Source organism: Engystomops pustulosus, chromosome 2, assembly GCF_040894005.1.
Source record: "Engystomops pustulosus chromosome 2, aEngPut4.maternal, whole genome shotgun sequence".
Lineage (NCBI taxonomy): Eukaryota > Metazoa > Chordata > Amphibia > Anura > Leptodactylidae > Engystomops > Engystomops pustulosus.
In genome coordinates this window covers 198,236,777-198,262,124 of record NC_092412.1, presented here as the reverse complement: position 1 = coordinate 198,262,124, position 25,348 = coordinate 198,236,777, and the positions used below count along the sequence as shown (strand labels likewise).

Below are 25,348 nucleotides of genomic sequence, written 5' to 3'. Positions count from 1 at the left end.
TTGCTTAGAACCTTGGCTCTCAGAAGCTACAGGATCGATCCTGTTACCCTGCGTTTTTGGTAGAGTGACAGACAGAAGTCATGACGTCCCACAATGTCAAGGTTGCTTTATGCACTGCTGCCCATAACGTTGGGGAATGTCATAGTGGCTTGAGTGGTTAACTGGCTGCTAGCTAAAAGGATCCTAACTAAATAGTAAGACCTGTGCAGGGGGAGCAGAGAGCAGCCAGCAGGAACTTTTGCTGGGTGATAGATCAGGTCACATGCTGCCTCCTAAATCATCCAGGCTGCCATTCTGCCGCCTCTGATATCCGCCGCCTGAAACAAGATTTTCACCCTGCCTCATGGCAGATGCGGCCCTGAATACACTATACCTTTAACTTTTGCTATATGAAATTATACTGGAAGACATACAGTCAATTCTCCTTTCCCCCACAGAACTTTCAATTTCACAAAAAATGTTATTTAAAAGTCCAAAAGAAATTTTAACTATAAATCTACTTATTTACTTTCCAAATGTTCATTTCTGCACCATGATCTGTAGGTATAGGCTTGTTCTTGGCCAGAGGGTGTTCTGTTGGCTGTGGCAACATCGCAACATTATACACATCAGAAACCAGTGGATTGTTTTCCGAAGATTGTGGAATGCTGCTACCTTTGCAGGTACGCTAAACCTGCTTTTATCAGCCATTTTGCTTGTCTGCTTGTGTCTAACCTCATGCAAGCTGTAATGTAGTTGTGTACCCACAGTCTCTCTTTGTTCTCCCCACATTCATTCAGAAACATTTAGAAGCTCCACGGGTAGTAAGTACTAGTTTAGACTAATACTGCAAAATAAATTGATTATGGTTAACAGATATAGGGAGAAGTGAGATCTGTAAAGTTTTGAAGTTTTCATGTAATTTCATGACCATCCTAAGGGAAGATAAAACATGTGAAATAAAGATTGAATTTAATAGTTTATTTGATTTATAAATTTGGAACACAAAATGCAACATAGTCTTAAGAATTCTCAGAAATAGAGTTAGTGTAACACCATCAGCATCATCCGCAGTCCATGGTGTGCAACTAAGGAGGCGCTGATTTTTTTCTTTGCCTTCCTTGTATTCTGTAGTTTGAACATGGGTTTTACTTGCTGTGCTGTTTTTAACTGTTTTTAACACCTTACCTGTTTCTTTCCTGTAGCTTAGCTTTGGTCCAGTGGTAGGTAACCTATAGTGATTGACAAGCTTCACACTCTTGACCTGCTGTCTGCTTCTCCTAGATCTGGTCCAATCACTTTTTAGGCCAAAGCTTTGAGATCACATAGTAGTTTTGCCAAGCTCAGAAGGTAGGTGTTGTTACCTTCCTATTGCAGTGAGATCCCCAGTCCAGGACCCTTAAACTTATATTATTATATGGGGCCAGAATCGTTTTATACTGGGGGGGGGGGGGGGGCTGTATATATTATATTGGGCCACAATCATTTTATACTGGAGGAAGGGGGGCTGTATATATTATATGGGGGCAGAGTCGTTTTATACTGGGGTGGGGGGTGGGGGGTTGTATATATCATATGGTGGCAGATTCTTTTTTTCTTGGGGGGGGGCTCTGTAAATATTTATATGGGTCCAGATTCCAGCTGGGAGGCTGTATATGGGATACAGTATATCACTAAGCTGGGGGCTGTGTATTGGATACAGTTAGTTACTAAGCTGGGAGGCTGTATATGGGATACATTATATTACTAAGCTGGGGGCTGTGTTTGGGATACAGTATATTGCTAAGCTGGGGGGCTGTGTATGGGATACAGTATATTACTAAGCTGGGAGCGCTGTATATAGAATGCAGTATATTACTAAGCTGGGAGGGCTGTATATAGGATGCAGTATATTACTAAGCTGGGAGGGCTGTATATAGGATGCAGTATATTACTGAGCTGGGAGGGCTGTATATAGGATACAGTATATTACTAAGCTGGAGGGGCTGTATACGGGATACAGTATATTACTAAGCTGGAGGGGCTGTATATGGGATACAGTATATTACTAAGTTGGAAGGGATCTGTATATGGCAGCTGTATATAATTTAATGAGGGAGTGAATAATGAGGCATTTAAATATATGAGAGCAGGGATATATAAAAAATAAATCCATTTTTTGTAATGGTCCAGACAACTGGAAGGTACTTGGGAGTACCAGGGAGGAAAGTCTCTATGGGAAGAGTCCAGTGGAAGAAGTCTGTGGACCAGTGGACCCTCTGGACCACCGCGGAAGGTGGTATGAGGCCTGTGGTGGCAGCTCAGGTACAGTAAATGCAGGAAATAGTCCAAGCCTTGGTTGACAGCAGGAACACGGAGGTACACTGGTAATGCTGGCACGGACTGGAGGCACCGCTGGACTGGAAACCTGGAAGACACGGAGGTGTCTGGAAACGCTGGAAGACAGGACACACCAGGAGCGTATGGGAACGCTGGAGACACACAGGAACACAGAGGCATCTGGGAACGCTGGAGACAGGAACACAGGAAAGCATCTGGGAAGTCTAATGGCTTTCTCTTCCACAGAAATGGCTTAGGGAAGCCTGGTATGGAACCCATAGGAGATCCTAGGAGAAGATCCAGCGCGGAAGGAAAAAAGGCTGAGCCGGATAAGCCAGCACCAATCAGGAGGATGCGGGCCCTTTAAATCCTGAGAAGTCAGCGTGCACGCGCCCAAGCAGCGGGAGCTCGCGGCCTGGAAGGCAGGAGCCGTGTGGCCTTCACGCTGGGACCTGAAGCACAGCCAGGATCCAGAAGAGGTAAGTCTGGGCAGGGGGACGGGGACTGGCACACAGCGGAGCACGGGTGTACCCACGACCCATGACATTATTGTATATATTCATTAGGGGATGCTTTATATTTACATTGGTCAAAGGAGCACTGTATATAAAATCAGAAAAGGAAAAAGCAAAAGGTGGAACGGCACCGTGTAGAAAATAGGAGGGTGCAGGTCTTCGTCGGGGTCCGACAAACCCCGTTAGTCGTAGCAGTAAACGCACATACTTTATGCTTTGTATATCTTATATATTCTGTTCACTTGTATGTAGGTTTGCCAAAACAATATTGTAACTACGGTGCACTAAAATCTTTTGTACTTTTGTATATTTTGTATTTATACAACTGATGTCACAGATGCCGGTGATTACCTCACCTGACTATTTAAGTCAGCTGATCGCTGACTCACTATGCTTGATAATGTCTTCATAGAGCAAGACGAAACGTTGCATCCTTATCCATGGTGGAATAAAAAATTTCTTCACTTTATCCATACGGAGTGCTGCTTCACTTGTTGTTTACCGTATATAAAATCATATGTAACATAATAACAAGGTGGGATATATTAGTTATAGGATACAACTGATTACTTTGCATGATGTAAACCAAATATATTGATAGGTGTGATGTGCATGCTATAATTCCAGTAAAATATATATATATATATATATATATATATATATATATATATATATATATATGTTTTATATAAGTGGAGAGTGTGGTCAGTTGTGCTGTGAGGAGTATATATTATTTAGAAGCACAGTGTTGTTGTCCAAAAGACTTTATAATGTAAGTAACTGTGGGATTTTTAGGGACACTGGGTGGAGATGCTGCACAAAGCTGAAGACATCTGGCCGTAAATTCAGCATTGATACGTCATGGATTGGAGAACCCGGAACAAAGTCATCCTGATGGAAGAGATTGTCATCTTTAAGGTACTAGATGCCACTAATGACTCTCAGAACCTGTAGTCAGTCACAGAGTGTCAGTGAGCCTGTCTGCGGGGATGTTACTTGTTTGAAAAGTTTTCAGTATTGGAACAGGGGGGGGGGGCAGCAATTTAATATTCACCTCAGGCAGCAAATATGCTAGAATCGGCCCTGGTTAGGCCTCATCCACCCCTATCATGGGCCAGCAGTGTCCTTCTTGTAGAGGAGCTGGATGAGCTCTGCTGCACTGGTAGCTGATTTGGTGCAAGTTTCTGGGTATCAGGGATATTCCTCTGGACACAAAGAAGGACCTCTAACCTGTCTCCTGAGAGATGGTAAAAAAAGCTTGAGATCACACTCTCTTGGGATAGCTGAAAGATAAGAAAAATGAACCAGACTTAATTGGTCCTCTCTCCTAACAGGACAGCAGAGAAAGACCTGTCTTAAGTGAACAGAGAAAGACCCAAAATTATAGATAGGACTTAAATTTTGGGCCCTTTGTCAGTGGATACATTGTGGGGGAAACGGACCAACTGGCAACTGTGCAATTCTGCAGATATAAAAATATGTAAGTAAAATGAACTGTTACTAAATACCTTCATAATTTTACAATACTGAGCCTCCCTCTGCTTTAATCCGTTTGTAAAATTTAACCTTTCTGGCCTGATATTTGCTCCACTGAAACGAAACAAAACATGAATTATTTATTTATTGTAGGAAGCCAATTAATTATGTATTTATTGTAGCAAATAGTGTCTTCTCCCTTGTCTTATAAATGATGATTCACTGAAAGTTCTTAATTTTTTTTAATTACTAATACATTTTAGCTATAACCCTAATCAAAAAGGACCCCGGAGGTCATTATAATTATACTACAACATGTATTATTTATGTAAATTCTAGTTATCCTCTGGAGCTAGATTTGATGACCAGCATTTTTGACATTTGTCACTGTAAATGCTTATCTAAATCTTGTAAGAGCCAACAGTGCTGAGGCAGTAGCAAAATAGCCTTTGATCAGTAAGTAACCCCAAGATGTATATACGGTAGGAAGTGCCACCTTTGTACCCCTTACATATTCAAAATATATAAGTACTAATAAACCACTTATAACTTTCTTTTTTGAAGTGCACCATTATTATGCATTTCACAAGATAAATAACATTAACTACAAAAGACTGAAGAACATGCAAACTGATATATTCTACTAACTGTAGCTCCTGGCGTTGCCTATGTATTTATCTATATTTATTTATCTTTATTTCTATATGTCTCTCTCTCTGTCGCTCTTGCCCTCTGTTTCTGTCTCTCTGTGTGTGTCTTTCTATTCACATTACCTCACACATAAGCTGTCTTATACTCATTGTCTATGATAGCCAATCAAAGCTCATAGCTCATATTAACCCCTTAGTGACCACTCATACAGGTTTCTCAGTTGGTCACTAGGGTTCTCCGTTGGCCTAACCTAAGTTCTGCACAGGTCACCTATGCAGGGAAGAGCAGTGACCTAGCTCACTTATGACAGCCGGGAGCCTGCTCTAACAGTCCAGATCGGAATGACATCACTGATCTTTGTACCTGGTGAGGGAGGCACTCTCGCCCTCCTGGACCCCACAATGGCATTGCAGTTTGTTGTCTTCTTGCATGGACAGCCGGGGACCTAATGAAGGTCCCCGGGTCTGTCCTCAGCATGTGGCTGCTCGTACCAGCCCCTGCCTGGATCGATCAGTCTACCTGTCAGCCTATGCATACTGCCGCCATTGCCGTCGATGGGGGTGCTGCAAATTTGTGCCCGCATATACATCCCCCAGACAGCTGTGTGAATGCACCCTTACATGAAGTACAACATGTAATGAAAAAAACAATCTCAAAAACAGCTGGGTAAGTTCAAGTGTTCAAAAGATCGGATAAAGTGACATAGGTCAGTTTTGAAAAATAGGGCTTGGTGATAATGGTACGAATGAGCTTGGTCACTAAGGGGGTTAATGATCTGAAACTCAGTTGTGATTGGTTGCTAACTGCCACATCATGCAGCAGGCAATGGCTCCTGTATATGGTGGGTAATAAGTGTATTTTGTAAAGTGTGGGGTGAAAATTTTGACTCAAAACCTGGTTTATGACATTCCCTAAGTAACAGAGAGCGGCTGTGCAAAATGTGGTCGCCAGGCCCTGCTCTGCTTCTGTACGCACCTCAATAAAAAGATTTCTTCGCACCGAATTGGTGAGTGCCGCTGTATTCTATATTTGCAAAATGTGGTGACTGTAAACGCGACGGTGCAGATTCCTTTGGCTTACACTCAGCTTTATATATTGGATAGTAGAATGAATCCATTCCACAAACAGCGATTTACATGTTTATAGTATTTTGCTATAGTAACAGTAGGTAGAATACCTTTCATTGACTTTTACAGATTTAACATAACAGCAATTTATAATCAATAGAAAGGAAATTAGATGAAAGCTATACTTTTGGTATCCAATTCTGACTTAACTGCTTGAATAGCTAGGACAGATTTAGTTCACTCATGATCTAAGCTAACTTCACGCCCGCTTGTTAGTGTTGTGTTGCCTGCAGCTACAATGTGCAGTGTCCTGTAATTCTTTATTCGGCATGAGAGCTGCAAATAAATCCTCCTTAATTTACATGTTTCATGTGTCGAAAGAGAGATTGAATGAGCTTTAAGCTACCCCTGAATCAAATTGTGGTTTCCTGCTGAGCTTTATTAACAAGCATAGCAAGTGTTCAGTATTTCAAAATATTTTATTTTTATGTCAACTTATTTATTATTCCATTTAAATAAGTCATTGGTGTGCTAATTTCCATTGATCAGGAACTTGGCACCAAGTTGTGTATGTGTTTACTCACAATCCTTAAGATATCCCTTGTGGACTAAAATCCAACATTAAAGAGCTTTTGAAAGCTCATCAATGGCAATTTAAAACGTCTAGGTGCCTAAGGAAATGTTTGGCATACTCATGCCATATGCCTTATTTTGTATAATCACTAATAACACATGTAATATTTCCTTTAGATGACTTGTCATCTACTATAAATGAAAACACTAATGAATAGAACTATCCTTATCAACTACCCTGTTTCCCCTAAAATAAGACATCCCCCGAAAATAAGACCTAGTGCAATTTTGTTTAGGCTTAGAAATATAAGGCCTCCCCTGAAAATAAGACCTAGCGGCAGTCATTGCAGCAGCTCCCCCCACGCCATACATTTAGTATTAGGAAATGTTTTAGATGCTGTAGAAGGTTGTGACATGGGGAAGGATTCATGGAAGTAAATCACTGACTGTTGTACTGCAAATGTGATACCGGCAGCTACCAGGATAAGAAGGGTCATTTATGGAAAGTGGTTTTACTAAACATCAGAGATTGGGGCCAATGATCCTAATAGAAATGGAGTCACAAGAAATACAGCAGCAAACTCGGAATTCAACGATAAATGTAAACTTATGTTCATGGAAAAATAAGACGACCCCTGAAAATAAGACCTAGTGCCTCTTTAGGAGCAAAAATTAATATAAGACACTGTCTTATTTTCAGGGAAACAGGGTATTTACTTTCTTCATACGTGGAAATGTAGAATTGTAAGTTTGACACAATGATGATCATTTAACTGTATGATTTATCATCAAGTACAGCTTCCTATAGGTGATCTAAATCTCTCTAACTGACCATACCAACCAAACCTACTGTACATTTTGAAGATGTATGAATATTATAGCCCCTAGAGAACTCACTTCTTACAAGCTTCTTGGGTCCTGCTTTCACTCTGATGTTTCAGGACCCTTGGAAACATGTGTATTGAGAGCAGGAACAGATGTATGAGGATTTCATAGGTGAAGGTCCTTCTTAGTATAAAATTTGTGGGCGGTTTGGGTGGCGATGGGCTACCACCCAAACTGCCTATATTATAAAACAGTTGAAAAACATCAGGATTCTAGAAAAAATTTGCAAAATATCATATGATTACATACATTAGTGTTGCAGTGTATTAGTGTGAACAAATGAAAATATCACTTTTTCAAGGCCCATAGAAGGACTAAAGAAAGTGAAAAAATAAACATTCAAAATAAGTTATAAAATGAATTAAGAATTCACAAAAGCCTCCTAACGTATATAATTGCATATATCTTTTAAAAAATTGAAAATATGTTAAAAAAAACACTTTTAGGTGTTTCCACTTTAATAACAAACCACAGAAATGAATAATTGACTTAATTTGTGAACACCATAAAAATCTTGAAAGTTATCATTTTGGTCAATCTTGACACACAAAAAAATAAAAAGAGATGAAAAAGTTATAAACCGTATATACTGAAGTATAAGCTGCGGCCCCGAGTTTGCCCAGCACATAAAAATAATAAACTTACAACACTGCTGCATCATAGTGTGCGCCGGCCGGCAGAGCGCATGGATGCGCCTCTGCCCACCGTTACAGCAAAGAGGAGACAGAAGAAGAGCCATGGGGACGGGAGCATCGGGGAGCAGCGCCAAGCATCGGGGGCTACCGAAGGTAAGTATGCAAGTTTATATTTTTATTGACTCATGTATAAGGGGAGGAGAAATTTTTTCAGCACATTTTTCGGTAAAAAAATAATATTTTAAAACTCTCACATGTCAAAGCAAAAAACAAGTTATTTTTCTTGAATAATAGAAAAGGGAATAGTGATCTTGTCATGGGTTGAGGCACTGAGCAGTTTGGATTATTGTGGTTCATATATACACAGACTGGATGAAGAGCTCCTTCCAAAAGATTCTTTCAAGGCAAGTTTAATAGCGAGAAGATCACGATCTCCAATGGCAGCGGAAACCATTTAAAGACCACAAGTGAGCGTTCGGCCTTTGGGCCCTTTCTGGGTGAGAACAGCTCCACACCTACAGAGGAAATGTCCACTTCAAGTTGGGATGGTTTCTCAGTGTCAGGTCGTGTAAAGATATGGGCAGAAGCAAAGGCAGACTTAAGCTTTGAAAATGCTTTTTTAGCGGGAGGCCAAAGTTTAGGATCAGCGTTCTGTTAGTTGGCAGACATAGGAGACAGCAGAGGTGATCTTTGGAAAACAGGAGCTAGGTGGGAAAAACGTTGGACTATGGGTTGTAGTAGTTTAACCCGCTGCTCTCCCTTGCGTTCAGAGAAGCGGATGTCTATCCAAGTGGCCAAGGAGATTAGATGGCAGGTCCTGTGTAAATAGGGCCTCTTTGATCTGATTAGACAGTGCCTTTTTAAAGGTGGCGGCCAAGGCTGCTTCATTCCAGGAAAGTTCAGAAGCCATTGTACAGAATTGAACCACTTAGTCACCCTCAGAGGAGTCCCGTGGCACAAGTTCAGATGGGCAGTCTCAGCAGAAGACAACCGGGCTTGTTCCTCAAAGATGATCCGTAGTTCAGCGAGGAAAGTGGAGATGTCTGCTGTAACTGGATCTCCCCTGGCCCAGAGGGGAGTGGCTCGTGCCAGGGCTTTCCCAGAGAGAAGACTGATCATGAAAGCCACAGTCGACAGTTCAGTTAAGAATTGTGTAGGCATTAATTCAACATACAAGGAGCACTGGGTAATAAAGCCTCTGCACAACTTTGCATCCCCATTATATTTGGAAGGCATAGAGAGCCTGAGCCTAGGTTCTGTGGAAGGTAGACAAACAGGGCTAGCTGGTGGAACAGCAGGAACTTTACGTGGCTGCTGGGAGGTCAATAGCTACTGTAAAATGGCGGTGGCTTGTTCGAGCTGCTGACCTTGTATGGAAATCCGCTAGGACTGCCGGTCCATGATGGTGGTGAGCGGTTCAAGTAGCGGAACTTTGGCGGGATCCATGGCCGGATCTTACTGTCAGGATCTGAGGTAGTGGATCCTCTGTACTACCGCAAGCGATGGAGAAAGCCGACACCTGGGAGCGGAATCTATGTGGCACCTCAGCAAAGTGGGATGAACTTGCTGCGGCAGAGTACCACCAGGTCCCTCCAAGTGTGAGACTTTGCCCGTGGTGGTGGCCAAGGAGTGGTACAAAGTCGTGAGGCAGAATCATCATCGGGGACAAGAGATCAAGACAGGCAGCATGGGATCAATGCCAGGGACAGGACAGGCAGCACGGAGTCAAAGTCAGGAACGGAAGTGGGGTCACAACGGGAAATCAGCAGACAGGCACTAGGCAACAAAACAAGCTTTTTCTGAGGCACAAAGATCTGGCAGGGAATGCTGGGAGAGGCCAGCTTTTATTCAATTCCTGGAAATGGCCAGCACCAATCAGCAGTGCGCTGGCCCTTTAAATTTTTTTGCACCGGCGGGCTGTGAGTAGTGGAGCAGGAGCTTGGAGAGGTAAGACAGCAGAGCGGGGCGCTGGGGGTCGCAGAGAGGCATGGGTGAGTGGACTTTTATCAGGGCTTCCATGCTCCAAAACTGACATAAATACAGGCGCAAAACTGAAATAACAAGTGCTAGTGATGTGCAAGCAATTGCAATTATTTCCCCCATGACATCATCTTCATATCAAGGGAGCATGGAAGGGTGTGATAGAGAGCACAGCCAGCAGGGGCACAGGCAGGACGTTCCTGTCCCGCATTTATGCACGAGTGAAAGTTTGCCTGCTGTGCATGTTTTCATGCCAGGTAGGACCTGGCATAGAAATATATGCTTTGCAGCCTCCTAGCCAACTACATCAGGAGGCCTAAACCTTCTGATGTTTCCGGCGGTGTTTGATAAATCCCCCACATAGAGCCCAAATAAACACTGTTATCTGCTGCTCTAGTAAATCAAATACATCAATAGAACCTTTTATTGCCTCAAGAAATTCATTTTAGTATAGCCCCCTGATTACAAAAAAAGTACAATAGAATGCCTTTATGATTAGTACCTTACAGTTAAAAAACTGTAGGACATACAGTTATCCTATAAGAGGTAATATTGAGAAATCCTACAAAGAGGTCTATGAGAAGTGCAACATCCCCCACCGGGGCCTAGCCCTTGAGGTGAGGCCTGGTGACCGTCGGGGCCCGCGGTACCGGAGTGGCTGGCGGTTGCGGCCTAAGCACGCTATTGTCACGGTGCTTGGTACGGGGAACCGGAGGGCTGTCCTACAGCCTGGTAGGTCTCCAGCAGGGTGGTGTTGGCAAGAAAAGATGAGGGAGAGGCTGCTATAGCGGATCTCCCTGGGGCAACCCCTTAATGTCCCGAGTGTGAGTCTCTGGGTGATGGACAGGGTGCCGGTGATGAAGGCAGCCGTATTAGCAGGGACCAGACGGAGACAGAAGTTGAAGAAAACAACTTACAGTTCGTTTATTGCAACCGGCAGGAACTGCAGAAAACGTGCCTTTAACAGGTAGGTAGGGTGCCGAGATGTGAGTTGGAGGGAGCCGCAGGAGATAGTTCACCAGCCTGGATGTAGAGAGCAGGCTGGGAGGCAGCTGTGTCCTGGTAGGAAGCTTCAGCTTGTCCTGTAGGGCTTCAGGTATCACCTTCAAAGGTAAGATGATACCCCTTTTCCTCACTACACTAACTCTAGTCTGATGCTCCACTCTTCAGAGGCAGGGGCTAGGCTCTTCCTGCTCTGGTATGGGCTAGACAGAGATTACTCACTCACTCTAGGATTCTCCTACACTTGAATCTCTCTGCAAAGATCTCTGAAAGACCTCTGAGACTTCTCTCCAGAACATTCCTGGCCAGAGGTTTTATTACCTCCCTTTGGTCAGGTGGTGGCTGCTCCTCCAATCACATCTCAGCTCACAAAGCACAGGATGTAACACAGACATTGGTTGACATAATTACATCACAAATTAACATCTGCCTTGCCAGGCAGGATTAACCACTGTAATTTCCCCTTGATCCTATAAGGACCATGTAGTGTAATGTGGTGTTACCTACAGGTGGGACGTATTCGCAAGCACTACCTCGCCATTGCATCGGCGAGGGTGTTGCATACCCCGGGGGCAATTGAAAGAGCCGCCCTCGGCTCGACTACAGATGGTTTGGGGCACAGAGGGGGCTAAGGGCACTTCTAGGAAGTGCAGGCTATGTGAGGTGTAGGGACAAACCGCCCATGGTCCTGGAGACAGGCACCTGGGTGGGTGTCGGACTAAGACAAAAACATATAGCTGTATGACAGTTGGTCGCTGACGCCATTAAACCGAACTGTACAGTAGGAAAGGTGTGGTGTCATGTCCTGTAATCCACTCCTTGCACCAAGGCCTGTATATTTGTTTTATCAACATTTCTTCCCTGGCGGCAATTATATAAGGTGTCTATCTGCATTGCGTTAGCATATGCGACACAAGTACCTCCTGACTGGTATCCTTACCCATGTATGAGTGGCATCCAGGTGCTAGCTCTGTAACACCCCCGGTCCCCGTAGGACCCGCAGTTTACGGACTACCCCCATGTGCAAACCTCGGTTTGAGGGATCAGGTAGCGGTCAGTGTTTTACAATAAAGACGGTCCGACACAGCCACACTACAACCTGAAAAGCCTATGAAAGGGTTAATGCAGACTACTGGCATATCTTCTGACAGTGTGCAAACAGGTTAAAATCACATTGGCTTAGGAGCCCAATGGGTACACATCTTGAACGTTACAAACGTTACAGAAGTAGATAGGCTACTCAGAGTAGCGCAATAGCAAATGTCTCTTTCCTGCAAAGAAAAGGCATGGGAGTGCAAACATAATGTCCGTACCTAAAAAGGAAGGCATTAAGTGCAAAATACTAATAAATAAAGTGGCAACTTTTCCTGGTAGTATCTGGCAAAAGTCTCACAGAAGGTCTCTAATGACAAAGTCCATCTTCTGGGTACAGCCCTTGATGTGGGAAAAAGTGCACTGAGAAGCAAAGGGTCTCCTCTATTTGGAGAGGGACAGAGTCCTTTGTAGGAATCTCTGCTGTGGCAGAGGAAGGGTGCTATCATAGCACAGGCCAATAATCAGTTCAAGGTATGTCTCTTGACTGAGATAAATAAGGGTGAGAGTCTCAGGAAAGTCTCTGGCTCTTTGGGGTAAGGACAGAAATATACAATATGTATACAGTACAGTACCTGAAGTGGGCTACAGCCCTTCAGGGGTTACTCCGCATCTTCTTCGGTGGTAAGTACTTTGGTGTCAGAAAAACGTACCTGCCTCCTACTTCTGCGTGTCACCAGCTGGTACTCCTGCAGGTACGCAGGAGCTTTACCTTTTGTCTCCCTTTGAGACCTTCGAAGTTCCGGCCTGGAGAAGATAACAATCTCCTCATCGTCGTCCTCTGATTCAGGCGCTGGAGTCGGAGTCTCAGCTGGCTCTGATGTTTCAGGGGTTGCAGACACTGGAGCCGGATCATCCTCCACAGGCAGCAGTATTGGAGACTGCGGTGGGGATGATGGTCTCTCCGAGGTACCTCTTACTGGAGTGGAAACAAAACAGAATTGAGGCACAGTCACAAGTTCCAAGAAACTGGGGGTAGGCGAACACAAGGAGGTCTGTAAGTCGGGGGTCGAGGTGAGAGGTGTAGACATAGGGGCAAAAGGACGAAGACATCTCTTCAGCCGGTTCCTATGTACCCGGAGTGGTGGACGGTCTCCTCTTGAAATCTCGTAGACTTCAGGGGAGAGACTGTCCCTAACTAGGTATGGCTCACGCTCCCAACGCCCATCTAGCTTACTGGTAGGATGGTTGTTGCGCAGCCACACTCGATCTCCTGGGGAAAAAGGCTCAGCACAGGCATTACGATCGAAGTCCCTTTTTTGTTTCTCTCGGGCCTCTTCCAACCGCAGATCCACAACTTCTCTGGCATCCGCCAGGCGCCTCTGGTGTTCGTGAACCCAGTCAGTCTGGGGGAGTAAAGACTGGGAATCAGGGGACTCCATGTCCCAGGTCATATCCGCAGGGAGATGTCCGTGTCTCCCGAACATCAGATAGTACGGGGTGTACCCTGTGGAGCAATGATTGGTATTGTTGTACAGGTACACCAATTCGGGCAATAGTTTTGGCCAGTCAGCCCTTTTTGCAGGGGTCAGAGTCCTCAGCATATTGATTAGAGTCTGATTCATCTTTTCACACAGCCCGTTGCCTTGGGGATGATAAGCTGTGGTCCTCAGCTTCTTGCAGCCATATAGAGTACACAGCTCCTGGAAGACTTGGGACTCAAATGCTGTTCCTTGGTCTGTAAGGATCTGGTCCAGACAGCCATAGGGGAGGATGAAGCTCTTCCACAGGGCCGCTGCGGTAGTCCTTGCAGACAGATCTCTGACAGGTACTGCAACCACAAATTTGGTATAGTGGTCGATGATAGTAAGAGCATAACTGTGACCGGATCTGCTGGGCTCCAACTTCACGTGGTCCAATGCCAGGATCTCCAAGGGCCGTTGGCTCACAATGGGACGTAGAGGGGCCCTTTGATTGTGTCGCTCTCCTCGAGCGATGGCGCAGGCTGGACATTCTCGACACCAGGCTTCAATGTCGGACTTCATGTTGACCCAGAAGAACCGCCTTCGGAGGGTGGCTTCAGTCTTCTGAGCGCCAAAGTGTCCGGACTGGTCATGGTACATTTCCAGTACTATCTTGGCGTCCCTCCTGGGAATCACAATCTGGTATAGCCGGTCATAAGTGATAGGGTCCAGAGTTCTTCTCTTTAGCAGACCCTGGTGCATGCTCAGAGTCTTCCTCTGGCGCCACAATTGAGACAGTTCTCCATCAGCTCTTCTGCGCCGGATTCTTTCAGGCACTCGCCCACTAGAGAGATAGTCCATTACTTCTCCTATGGAACGGCTATCAGCCTGAAGACTCATCCAGAGGTCCTTTTCCGCAGGGGGCTCTGACTCTTCTTGAGGAGTAGCTGGCGCTGCCTCTGTCGGTAGGGAGTAAACTCTCTGGGCATCTTGACGCACAAACCGGGCATAGAACGCTGGCATCTCCACATCTTCCCACTGAGCATCCGTGGAGGGTCCCTCCCACTGGTCAGGGAGACGGGATAGAGCGTCGGCGTTGTCATTGGTCTTACCAGCCCGGTACTTGATGGTAAAGCTGAAATTGGCAAGTCTGGAGGCCCACCGTTGTTCCAGTGCTCCAAGACGTGCGGTGTTCAGATGCGCCAACGGATTATTGTCTGTGAAGACAGTGAAAGATGATGCAGCTAGGTAGTCCTTGAACTTTTCGGTCACAGCCCAGACTAACGCCAGAAACTCCAACTTGAAGGAACTATAGTTCTGGTCGTTTTGCTCCGGTTCTCGGAGGGAACGGCTGGCGTAGGCTATGACCCTTTCAGTTCCGTTTTGGAGCTGGGATAATACCGCCCCTAGACCTTGCTTGCTGGCATCAGTGTATAGGGTGAAAGGCAGACTATAGTCTGGATATCCCAACACCGGGGGCTCAGTCAACCGTTGCTTGAGCATCTGGAAGGCAGCTTCTCGTTCGGCCGTCCACTCAATGGCTACTCGGGAACGTTGGCTCTCTTTTGGCAGGCCCCTTAGAAGCTCTTGCAGGGGAGCCGCCAGCTGGGCAAACTTCGGGATGAAACGCCTGTAATAACTGGCAAATCCCAGGAAGCTTTTGATGTCCCGTACGGTTGATGGGGTAGGCCAGTCGTAGACAGCTGCAATCTTCTCTGGATCTGGCTCAATTCCATGAGCGCTCACCACATGTCCCAGGTACTTGACACTAGGTTGTAGCAGGTGGCACTTGGATGGCTTGACCTTCAACCCATGTTGGGTCAGGATTTGGAAGACTTCCGCCAGATGGTGGAGGTGGTCTTCATAAGTCTTGGAGTAGATGATGATGTCGTCCAAATATAGCAGGACGGTCTCGAAGTTGCGATGACCCAAACATCTCTCCATCAGCCGTTGAAATGTGCCTGGGGCGTTGCATAGCCCGAACGGCATGTTGTTGAACTCGAACAGGCCCATTGGGGTGGTGAAAGCCGTCTTCTCTCTGTCTTCCGGCGCCATGGCCACTTGCCAGTAGCCACTGGTCAGGTCCAGGGTAGAGAAGTAGGCAGCTGACCCTAGGGCTGCGAGGGATTCCTCGATTCGAGGCAGAGGATAGGCGTCCTTGTGGGTGATATTGTTGATCTTCCTATAGTCAACACAGAATCGAAGGGTTCCATCCTTCTTCTTCACAAGGACCAGCGGGGCAGCCCATGGGCTGCGACTCTCCCGGATAATGTTGGCTGTCTTCATCTCTTGTACCAGCTTCTTCACCTCTTGGTAGCGAGCTGGAGTTATGGGCCGGTATCGTTCCTTGATAGGAGGATGAGAGCCAGTAGGGATGGTGTGTTGGATCAGAGTAGTCTGCCCAAAATCCAGTGGGTGTTTGCTGAAGGCCTGGTGGTGCTTCATAACGACATCCAGGACACCTTGTACTTGGTCTGCAGGAGTAAAATCGTTGTCTCCAATATTGAGCTCAAGCCACCAGGATTGCTCGGCAGGCTCACCTTCAGCACTTTGTTTCACTTCCAACTGTTGGGAGGCAGACAGAGCGGTTTCCACCAAGTCTTCAGGATGGACACTGAAGAGAGTGGCTACGGCTTGGTACTTTCTCAGATCCACTGGGGAGTCTCCCACATTTAGTAATCGAATGGGTACTTGTCCTCGGGATACAGTGACTAGGCTCCTGGCGGCTAGAATGGGCAGGTCTTCATCAGCTGGTAGAGGTTCTACTATCGCCTGGTAGTCTTGACCTTGGACGCCCATGCAGGCTCGACACCATACTAAAGTCTCAGTCCCAGGTTGAAGGCGGACAGGTTGGGGATCCTTGATCCGGGCTCTGCAGATTTCACCATTAGGGCCAGCAAACTTCTGTTGCGCCGCTAGAACCTCCATAGTCTCCTGAATTACCTTCCGGGAACCGTTGGGCACGGTTGGCAGGGAGTCGTGGAGAGCCTTCAGCACTTCAGGGTAGCAGTTGCGGAGGACATTGGTACCCAGTACCAGGGAGAAGTTACCGTTTTCGGGCACACGTGTCACCACTACGCCCTGTCTGGTTAACTCAGTGTCTCCAATGGTTAGCGTGGGCTCCCAGTAGCCGCGGATGGGTACGGGTTTTCCGTTCGTAGCAATAATGTTCAAGTAAGCCTTGGGAGGCTGGATTAAGGATGCTTTTCCTCGGCATTTCTCGAAGGCAGCACTCCGGAGGGTGGTCACTTGAGAGCCGGTATCAATTAAGGCCGGTAGGGTAACTCCATTGATGGTTACATGAACCATGGGGCGAGTCCCCACGAACCTGGGCATCCAGTTAGCATCTCGGGGACTTACAAGTTCTTCCCTTGGAGGTCGTCCCTTAGCTCCAAGGGTTTGTCGTTTAACTGACGACAATCATTCTCTTCATGCCCATATTTATGGCAGTAGCTGCACCGCTGACGGGGTTTCTTCTGACTCCAGGTGCTTAACGACTTTGCTTCTTTTGGGCGCTGTTTAGTCGGAGATTCACGAGGAGTAGCTGACCGTACCGGGTTCTCTGGAGGTTTCCTCCTCATAGCGGAGACAGTCACTTCCAACTGGGTCAACCGATCAAGGATTTTATGCAGGGTGGCCGCCAGATTAGAGACCTGTCCTGCTAAGTCAGCAACTTCCGTAGCCGCAGGAGTAGGTGATGTCGACTGCGTTGGATAGCAAGCTAGAGCAGATTCCTCCATTTCCACGGATTCAGGCTCTTTCTGCGGTCCAGTAGGCGGTCGGTCCCCTAATATGTCAATGGCAATTTCCTTAAACTCAAGGAAGGAGGCCTGGGCATGTTGAGAAGAGATGATCTTTAGTTGACACCTTTGATTTCTATCAACAAGTCCATTAATAAATTGTTCCCTTAAGGTTTGATCAGAGGTTTCAGCGTCTTTGGGCTCAAGGCAAGTGATGGCCTTCCATGTTTCCTGTAGGGAGAGGGCAAAGTCTCGGAGGGACTCTTGGGGCTTCTGTCTTTTCCCGAAGAATTTCTGCTTCAACTCGGAGACAGTACACTTGTCAAAGGTGTTGCGTAGCCTATCAAGAATCCGGACCACGTTCTGACACTGTTCTCGGGGCCAAGACTTGACTTCCCGGAGAGCGGGTCCTTTCAACTGCCCGATGAGGATGCCCACTTTCTGTTCCTCTGTGAATGGGAGCAAGGCGAAGGTGGCTAACAACTTGTCCCTGAATTCAGGGAGAGTATGTGATTCTCCCTTGTAGTAGGGTAACCAGGGGGCCCCCAGATAGTAGGGCATAGTCAGAGACATCATGGTGGGAGTCCCAGGAACACTAGCTGTAGCAGGGCTGAAGGGACTCTCTGGAGGACTTAACATGCTCCGGTACCCTGAGGAGGGACCAGGGGACGGGACTTGCTCCAGTCCCGTATCTTCGTCCTGGGTGGACATGACTGGCCTAGCTGAGGGAAGCCTGTAGGGTTACACAATGTCCGTTGCTAGGGGCGATGGCTAGAATGGGACGTGGGCACCTTAAGACACAGTCACTATTCCCTGGGAGGTGAGCCAATAACCTAGCGTCGGAAACAATCTCTACCCCCCTTTAACTTCCCTAGCGGTACTCACTCAGGATCAGCCGCGGTGACAGGACAGCTCCGGTGCACGAAGGTCTCCGTTCCCGATGTCCGGCAGGCAGCAGGGCTCGGTGATGCTCAGCGGTGTTCTCCAGTCGCAGGACACGTGCGCCGGAACTCCGGATGAGGCGCACACTGCTGGCAGGCTTCAGGCGCGGCCTGCGCCGAAATCCAAGATGGCCGATTAACCCTCTTCGTTGCCGGCCGCACTCGCTCCAGCTCTTCCTCCACGGTAGTTCGCGCCACTCGCGCAGGGGGCGGAGCCTAGTGACGCCTCTGGAGTTCCCGCCAGTGAGGATTTGGCGGGCTGGAAATACTTGCTGCGCCACACGCCTCTGAGGTAAATGCTTCAGGCGCGGCAGCGCCGGATGTAGCAGAGCTGGTACAGTTCTTGCAGGAATTAACCTCTTGAGTGCTGGAGCGGCGCTCGACAGCACGTGGCAGCAGTATAACAGTTCAATGTGAAACACACAAATACTTGGGCCTAAACCCGGATGGCAGCAGGGTTAGGCAGCACAGTCTTTTTCTTAATAAAGTACAGTCTTTAGTGCCAGGATAAGGCACAGAAGTATATATCCTGTGATTCGTGACGCCACTTGCAACATCCCCCACCGGGGCCTAGCCCTTGAGGTGAGGCCTGGTGACCGTCGGGGCCCGCGGTACCGGAGTGGCTGGTGGTTGCGGCCTAAGCACGCTATTGTCACGGTGCTTGGTACGGGGAACCGGAGGGCTGTCCTACAGCCTGGTAGGTCTCCAGCAGGGTGGTGTTGGCAAGAAAAGATGAGGGAGAGGCTGCTATAGCGGATCTCCCTGGGGCAACCCCTTAATGTCCCGAGTGTGAGTCTCTGGGTGATGGACAGGGTGCCGGTGATGAAGGCAGCCGTATTAGCAGGGACCAGACGGAGACAGAATTTGAAGAAAACAACTTACAGTTCGTTTATTGCAACCGGCAGGAACTGCAGAAAACGTGCCTTTAACAGGTAGGTAGGGTGCCGAGATGTGAGTTGGAGGGAGCCGCAGGAGATAGTTCACCAGCCTGGATGTAGAGAGCAGGCTGGGAGGCAGCTGTGTCCTGGTAGGAAGCTTCAGCTTGTCCTGTAGGGCTTCAGGTATCACCTTCAAAGGTAAGATGATACCCCTTTTCCTCACTACACTAACTCTAGTCTGATGCTCCACTCTTCAGAGGCAGGGGCTAGGCTCTTCCTGCTCTGGTATGGGCTAGACAGAGATTACTCACTCACTCTAGGATTCTCCTACACTTGAATCTCTCTGCAAAGATCTCTGAAAGACCTCTGAGACTTCTCTCCAGAACATTCCTGGCCAGAGGTTTTATTACCTCCCTTTGGTCAGGTGGTGGCTGCTCCTCCAATCACATCTCAGCTCACAAAGCACAGGATGTAACACAGACATTGGTTGACATAATTACATCACAAATTAACATCTGCCTTGCCAGGCAGGATTAACCACTGTAATTTCCCCTTGATCCTATAAGGACCATGTAGTGTAATGTGGTGTTACCTACAGGTGGGACGTATTCGCAAGCACTACCTCGCCATTGCATCGGCGAGGGTGTTGCAGAAGCAACGGTATTGAGCACAGTAAACAGACAAATGCTGTAAGTAATGCAAACATTCACAAATCATATATATGATCATATAATCATATATTACACACAGATATACACTCTACAAGACAGAGGAGCAGACAGATTATAAATAAATCAAGAAAATTAGGTCAGAAGCTGACAAGCATGGGACTTTCAAAGCAATAGTTATTGCTGGTTCAGTCACAGCAGATCAAGCTCCTTACTCTCAATCACTGACCTCCTGGCATCACTCTCTCAGTAGTTATCCAGTAAAGAGATCACAGTCTTTTTGGCAAAAACACACTTTCCACTGTTCCAAAATAAACAACAAAACAAACAAAAACAAAGAACAGATCTGAAAGCTCAGGCCTCCCCTAGCTTTCCCCTCAGCCATGTGAAAAGCTTACTGTTTCAGTACATTCTTAAAAACATATTGGTAACAGTATGGTGCTTTCGATTTAAAATCTAACTACACTCCAAACTAGATATGTCCGTTTTGCAAACAGATGAAATTTACTTCCACCTACTATATACTTACAGCATTCTAGTAAAAAAAAATTTATATACACTTGTGAAAGGGCAGTTTAAATTTCTTAACCCCCCGCAATATGCAGCAATACTATATCATGCTTCTGGTGCCGGCTCCGGCTCCATAATATGCTATAGCCAACAACCGTCTCTAACACCCGCGATCGGAGATTTCTCCGATTGCGGGTGTTAACCCCTGACACGCCGTGGTCGCGCCTACCGCGGCGTGTCAGGGGCATTTAACTGGAAACGGACCCCTCCGCGGCGCTTACCGGGGGAGTTCATGGCTCCGATCGCAGCCCCAGGACTGCCAGATCCTCTTCCGGGGAGCCGGGTCCTGTCTTCTGGTAGGACCCGGCTGTCACATAATACAGTGTAATACATACCTGTAAAAGTAAAGAAAAAAAGTTAAAACACTAATTAAACACACTTTTTAATAAAAAGAATTAATTAAATAAAGTTAAAGTCCCCTAAACACAAACATTCCCTATACACATCTAATAAAGTAAAAAAAACCTGAAAATCACCAAAAGCCACCACATATTTGGTATCGCCGCATCCGTAACAATCTGTACAATAAGTCAGAAACATTATTGGACCCGTACGGTGAACGTTATAAACACAAAACCAGAAAAAAACGCCAAAAATGTAAATTTTTCATAAAATCCCTTCACAAAAATGTTCCAAAAAGTGATCAAAATTCCAAAGTGCACCAAAATGGTACCACTGAAAAGGACAACTCAACACGTAAAAAAAAAAAGCCCTAAACCAGCTCTGTCAACCAAAAAATATTAAAGTTATATCTCCGAAAAGATGGCGATGCAAAAACAAATGAGATTTTCTTTATATTCGTTTTTTTTGTAAAGATATATAAAAAACTATATAAATGAGATATTACCGTAATTGTAGTGATCTATAGAATGAAGATATTATAGTATTTTTAGTGTATGATGTACAAGATGCAAAAAAACACCCCAAAATTGACAATTTTCTTTTCCTCTATACATTAAAGAGTTAATAAAATCTCATCAAAAAGCTACAGACCCACTAAAATGAAGGATTTGTAAAGTGCATCTCATGTCGCAAAAAATAAGCCCTTATATGTCCAAATTGCCAAAAAAATAAAGATTGTATAGCCATTAAAAAGTGACAATGAATAATCTGCTCTGAATGGCGCAGCTCCCCCCTCGATGCCCTGGCGTGTGCCCATACAGCAGGTTACCACCACATATGGGGTATTGTTATAAGTGGGAGGGATTGGGTATCAAATTTTGTGGAGCGTTTTGGTATTTTATCCACTGAGAATTTCTACATTTTATGAAAAACACATTCATTTAGTAAAAAAAAATTTAATTTTGAAATTGCATCCAATTTTGTTTTAACCCCTGTAAAACAATTAAAGGGTTAACAAACTTCATAAAAGTTGTTTTACGTACGTTGAGGGGTGTACTTTCTATAATGGGGTAATTTATGGGGTTTTACTTTTATTTAGGCCTCTCAAAGTGACTTGAAACCTGAGCAGGTCCCTCAATAGCAGGATTTTGCTTTTTTTATGAAAATGTGAAAAATTGCACCTGACATTCAAAAATGCCCCATAACATCTTACAAAAATAATAGTATGTATAAAAAACCATGGAGGCATAAAGAAGACATTCGGTGAATGTTAGTTATTACGTTTTTTTGGTGTTATGACTCATGTGTGGAAAAAGTAGAACATTTTGAATTTTGAAAATTGAGAATTTTTCCAAATTTTCACCGAATATCTGATTTTCTCATAAATTTTTTAACTAACATGAAGTACAATGTGTCACAAGAAAACAATTTCAAAATCACTTGGATATGTTAAAGCGTTCCAATGTTATAACCACTTATAGTGACACAGGCAGATTTGAAAAAGTGGGCAGTGTCAGGAATGTGAAAAGTGGCTTCAGCGTTAAGGGGTTAAACTATAAAGTAAGCAATAAATTGTTTAAACAATAAATTGTTTTGCATGGCCCCTTCACCCAGCACAACAATAACCAACGATAACCTACAATTCTTCATGAATTGTAGAAAATAATGGCATAAAAAGACCTGTGGACTCTTGTGCGAACTTTGGGTTGGGGCCCATATAACAAACCTCTTGCTGTCACCCCTGTCCCGCACATACAAACAATTCTCAATAAATTAAAATAACAGCAAAAAGTTATTTTTTTTCAGTAATTCAGTTCAAAAAGTAAAACAAGTGAACTTTCTTAAGTGTTTATTGAATCCTTTCCCGATATTTGTCATCATAATAAGTCACGGTCGGCAGTGACTTGCCATATCATGATGTACTACTACTTCCCGCTTCTGGCACCTTCAACCAAATGGAGCCGGTGCCAGAAGCTGCGGGTGTGTGTTTGCGGGTGTTAACCCCTTACACGCCACAGTCACGTATGACTGCGACATATAAGAGGCTTCTACACTAGATCTAAACTCTCTTTCTCCTATGGGGCGTACTGGGGGAGAGGGGTCCATGGCTCCGATGGCAGCAGTTGTATTTTTAATAAAAAATTATGAAAAAGTGAAAGTCCCCTAAACACCAACATTCCTTATACACATTTAATAAGGTACAAAAAACACAAAATCACCCCCCACCCCAGATTTTTGGTATTGCTGCGCCTGCAACAACCTGTTGTGCTGTAAAAATGAAACCTGAAAAACTTTGAAAAATGTACATTTTTCATAAAATCCCTTGACAAAAATTTTCCAAAAAGTGATCAAAAAAAGTTATGTTCACCAAAGTGGTAGCATTGAAAAGGACAATGCATTAAAAAATAAGCCTTAAACAAGCTCTGTTAACCAAAAAGTTATGCCTCCAAAAAGATGGCGATACGAAAATAAATTAGATTTTCTTTACACTAGTTTTGTTTCAGTAAAATTTTAAAATATATTAAAAAACTATACAACTGAGGTATCACTGCCAAAAATTGCCAAAAAAACTCTATAGAATAAAGATAATATATTATCTTTATGATATGGCCTCCAAAAAATACAAAAAGAATGGATACCAAAATGGAAACATTTTTCTTTTCCTCCATACATTCAAGAGTTAATAAAATCTCATCAATAAGCTAATGACCCACTAAAATGAAGGATTTGTAAAGTACATCTCATGTCGCAAAAAATAAGCCCTTATATGTCCAAATTGCCAAAAAAATGAAAGATTGTATAGCCATTAAAAAGTGACGATGCATAATCTGTTCTGAATGGCGCAGCTCCCCCCTCAATGCCCTGGCGTGTGCCCACAGAGCAGGTTACCACCACATATGTGATATTGGAATACTTGGAAGAGGTTGGGTATCAAATTTTGTGGACCGTTTTGGTATTTTATCCACTGAGAATGTGTAAATGTTTTGAAAAATACCTACATTTAGCTGAAAAATATTTTTTACTATTATTTAGGCCTCACAAAGTGATTTGAAATCTAAGCAGGTCCCTCAAAAGCATGATTTTGCGTTTATGAAAATGTGAAAAATCACACCTAAAGTTCAAAGCTCCATAACATGAGAGAATGCATAAAAAACCATGTCCACATAAAGTAGACATTCAGTAAGTGTTATTTATCAAGTTTTTGCTGGAATTACTATGTAAAATATTTTGACTTTCGAAACTTTTTCCAAATTTTCACCAAATATTTTTTTTTCATAAATAAATGCGAAACATGTCAGATTTGAAAAAATGGGGTGTGTCAGGAAGGTGAAAAGTGGCTTTGGCGGTAAGGGGTTAAGTTAATTTTAATTATTATGGCTTTTAGCCAAGGAATATCCAAAAGTCATTGGGGGAGGTTCATCACAAATTTTTTTTTTGTAAAAAGGTAGTTAAGAAATTGCAAATAGGTTTGCGTTTTTGGAGTAATAAAAAATTGCAAGGGCCTTTTCCTGCCACTCAGAAATAGTGGATTAAACATACAACCACTCCTAGTGCAACACTGTGCAAAGCAGATTTATGATTTTTTAAAATAATTCCAAGTCGCAAGGTCAGTCCTCTCCTGGCGTATGCGCGGTTTGCGATTATTTTACTGTACTATTATTTAACCCCTTAATGACGTTTCCTGAAAAGGCTTTAAATGGAAACCTACCATTTGATTTGATGCAGTATGAAGCAAACATACCTTGAAAATGTTGATTTTGTTAATCCCTGAACTGAGGGTTTTTGATGAAAAAACTATTATAAAATTCAGGACCTTGGGAAAGCTGGGTCAGGCTGGCTGCCCACATAAACAAATTACACATGAGGCTTGTCATTAACCTGAGCTGGATCACTCATACACAGCAGCTGGGGGATGGTGCAGCAATTGTTTATTCTGCCTTCAGGCACACCCAGTGATTATAGCCAGGGCTGCCACTAGGAATTTTGGGTCCCCTGACTGGAAGATTTTTAGTGGACCGTTGTCCATTCCCACATTGATACATAACATTATACTCAATTTTTTTTTACCAAAACATTTTTGAGCCATGACAAGCTAGACCCTACTCTACTGCATGTGCCCACCCAGCATATAGATAGCCCCTGCATGTGCCACTCAGTATATAGATAGTCCCTGCACATGCCCACTTAGTATATAGATAACCCCTGCACGTGCCCACTCAGTTTATAGATAGCCCCTGGACGTGCCCACTCACTATATAGATAGCCCCTGCAAGTGCCCACTCAGTATATAGATAGCCCTTGCATGTGCCCACTTAGTATACAGATAGCCCCTGTACATGCCCACTCAGTATACGGATAGTCCCTGCATGTGTCCTCTCAGTATATACATAGTCCTTGCACTTGCCCTCTCTTTATGTACATAGTCCCTGCACGTGCCCACTCAGTATATACATAGCCCCTGCACATGCCCACTCAGTATATGCATAGCCCCTAGACGTGCCCACTCAGTATGTAGACAGCACCTGCTCGTGCCCACAATCAGCCCCCAAAGTTCACAGAAGATGCTCTCCTTTAATGAAATGTTCACAGAAGATGCCCCCTTTAATGAAATGTCAACCCTAGATGCCCCCC

At 44.8% G+C, this 25,348-nt stretch overlaps 1 long non-coding RNA gene across 1 annotated transcript in view; it reads right to left on the bottom strand.

Moving 5' to 3' along the window:
- Window positions 1–4,323: 4,323 nt before the first annotated feature.
- The window catches only part of LOC140116706 (uncharacterized), a 75,391-nt gene continuing 54,366 nt past the window's right edge, over window positions 4,324–25,348 (bottom strand). The window contains exons 3-4 of the long non-coding RNA XR_011852924.1: window positions 20,596–20,709; window positions 4,324–4,403 (exon numbers count right to left, since the gene is read on the bottom strand). This is a non-coding gene — a long non-coding RNA (uncharacterized lncRNA). The remainder of the gene's footprint in view (window positions 4,404–20,595; window positions 20,710–25,348) is intronic.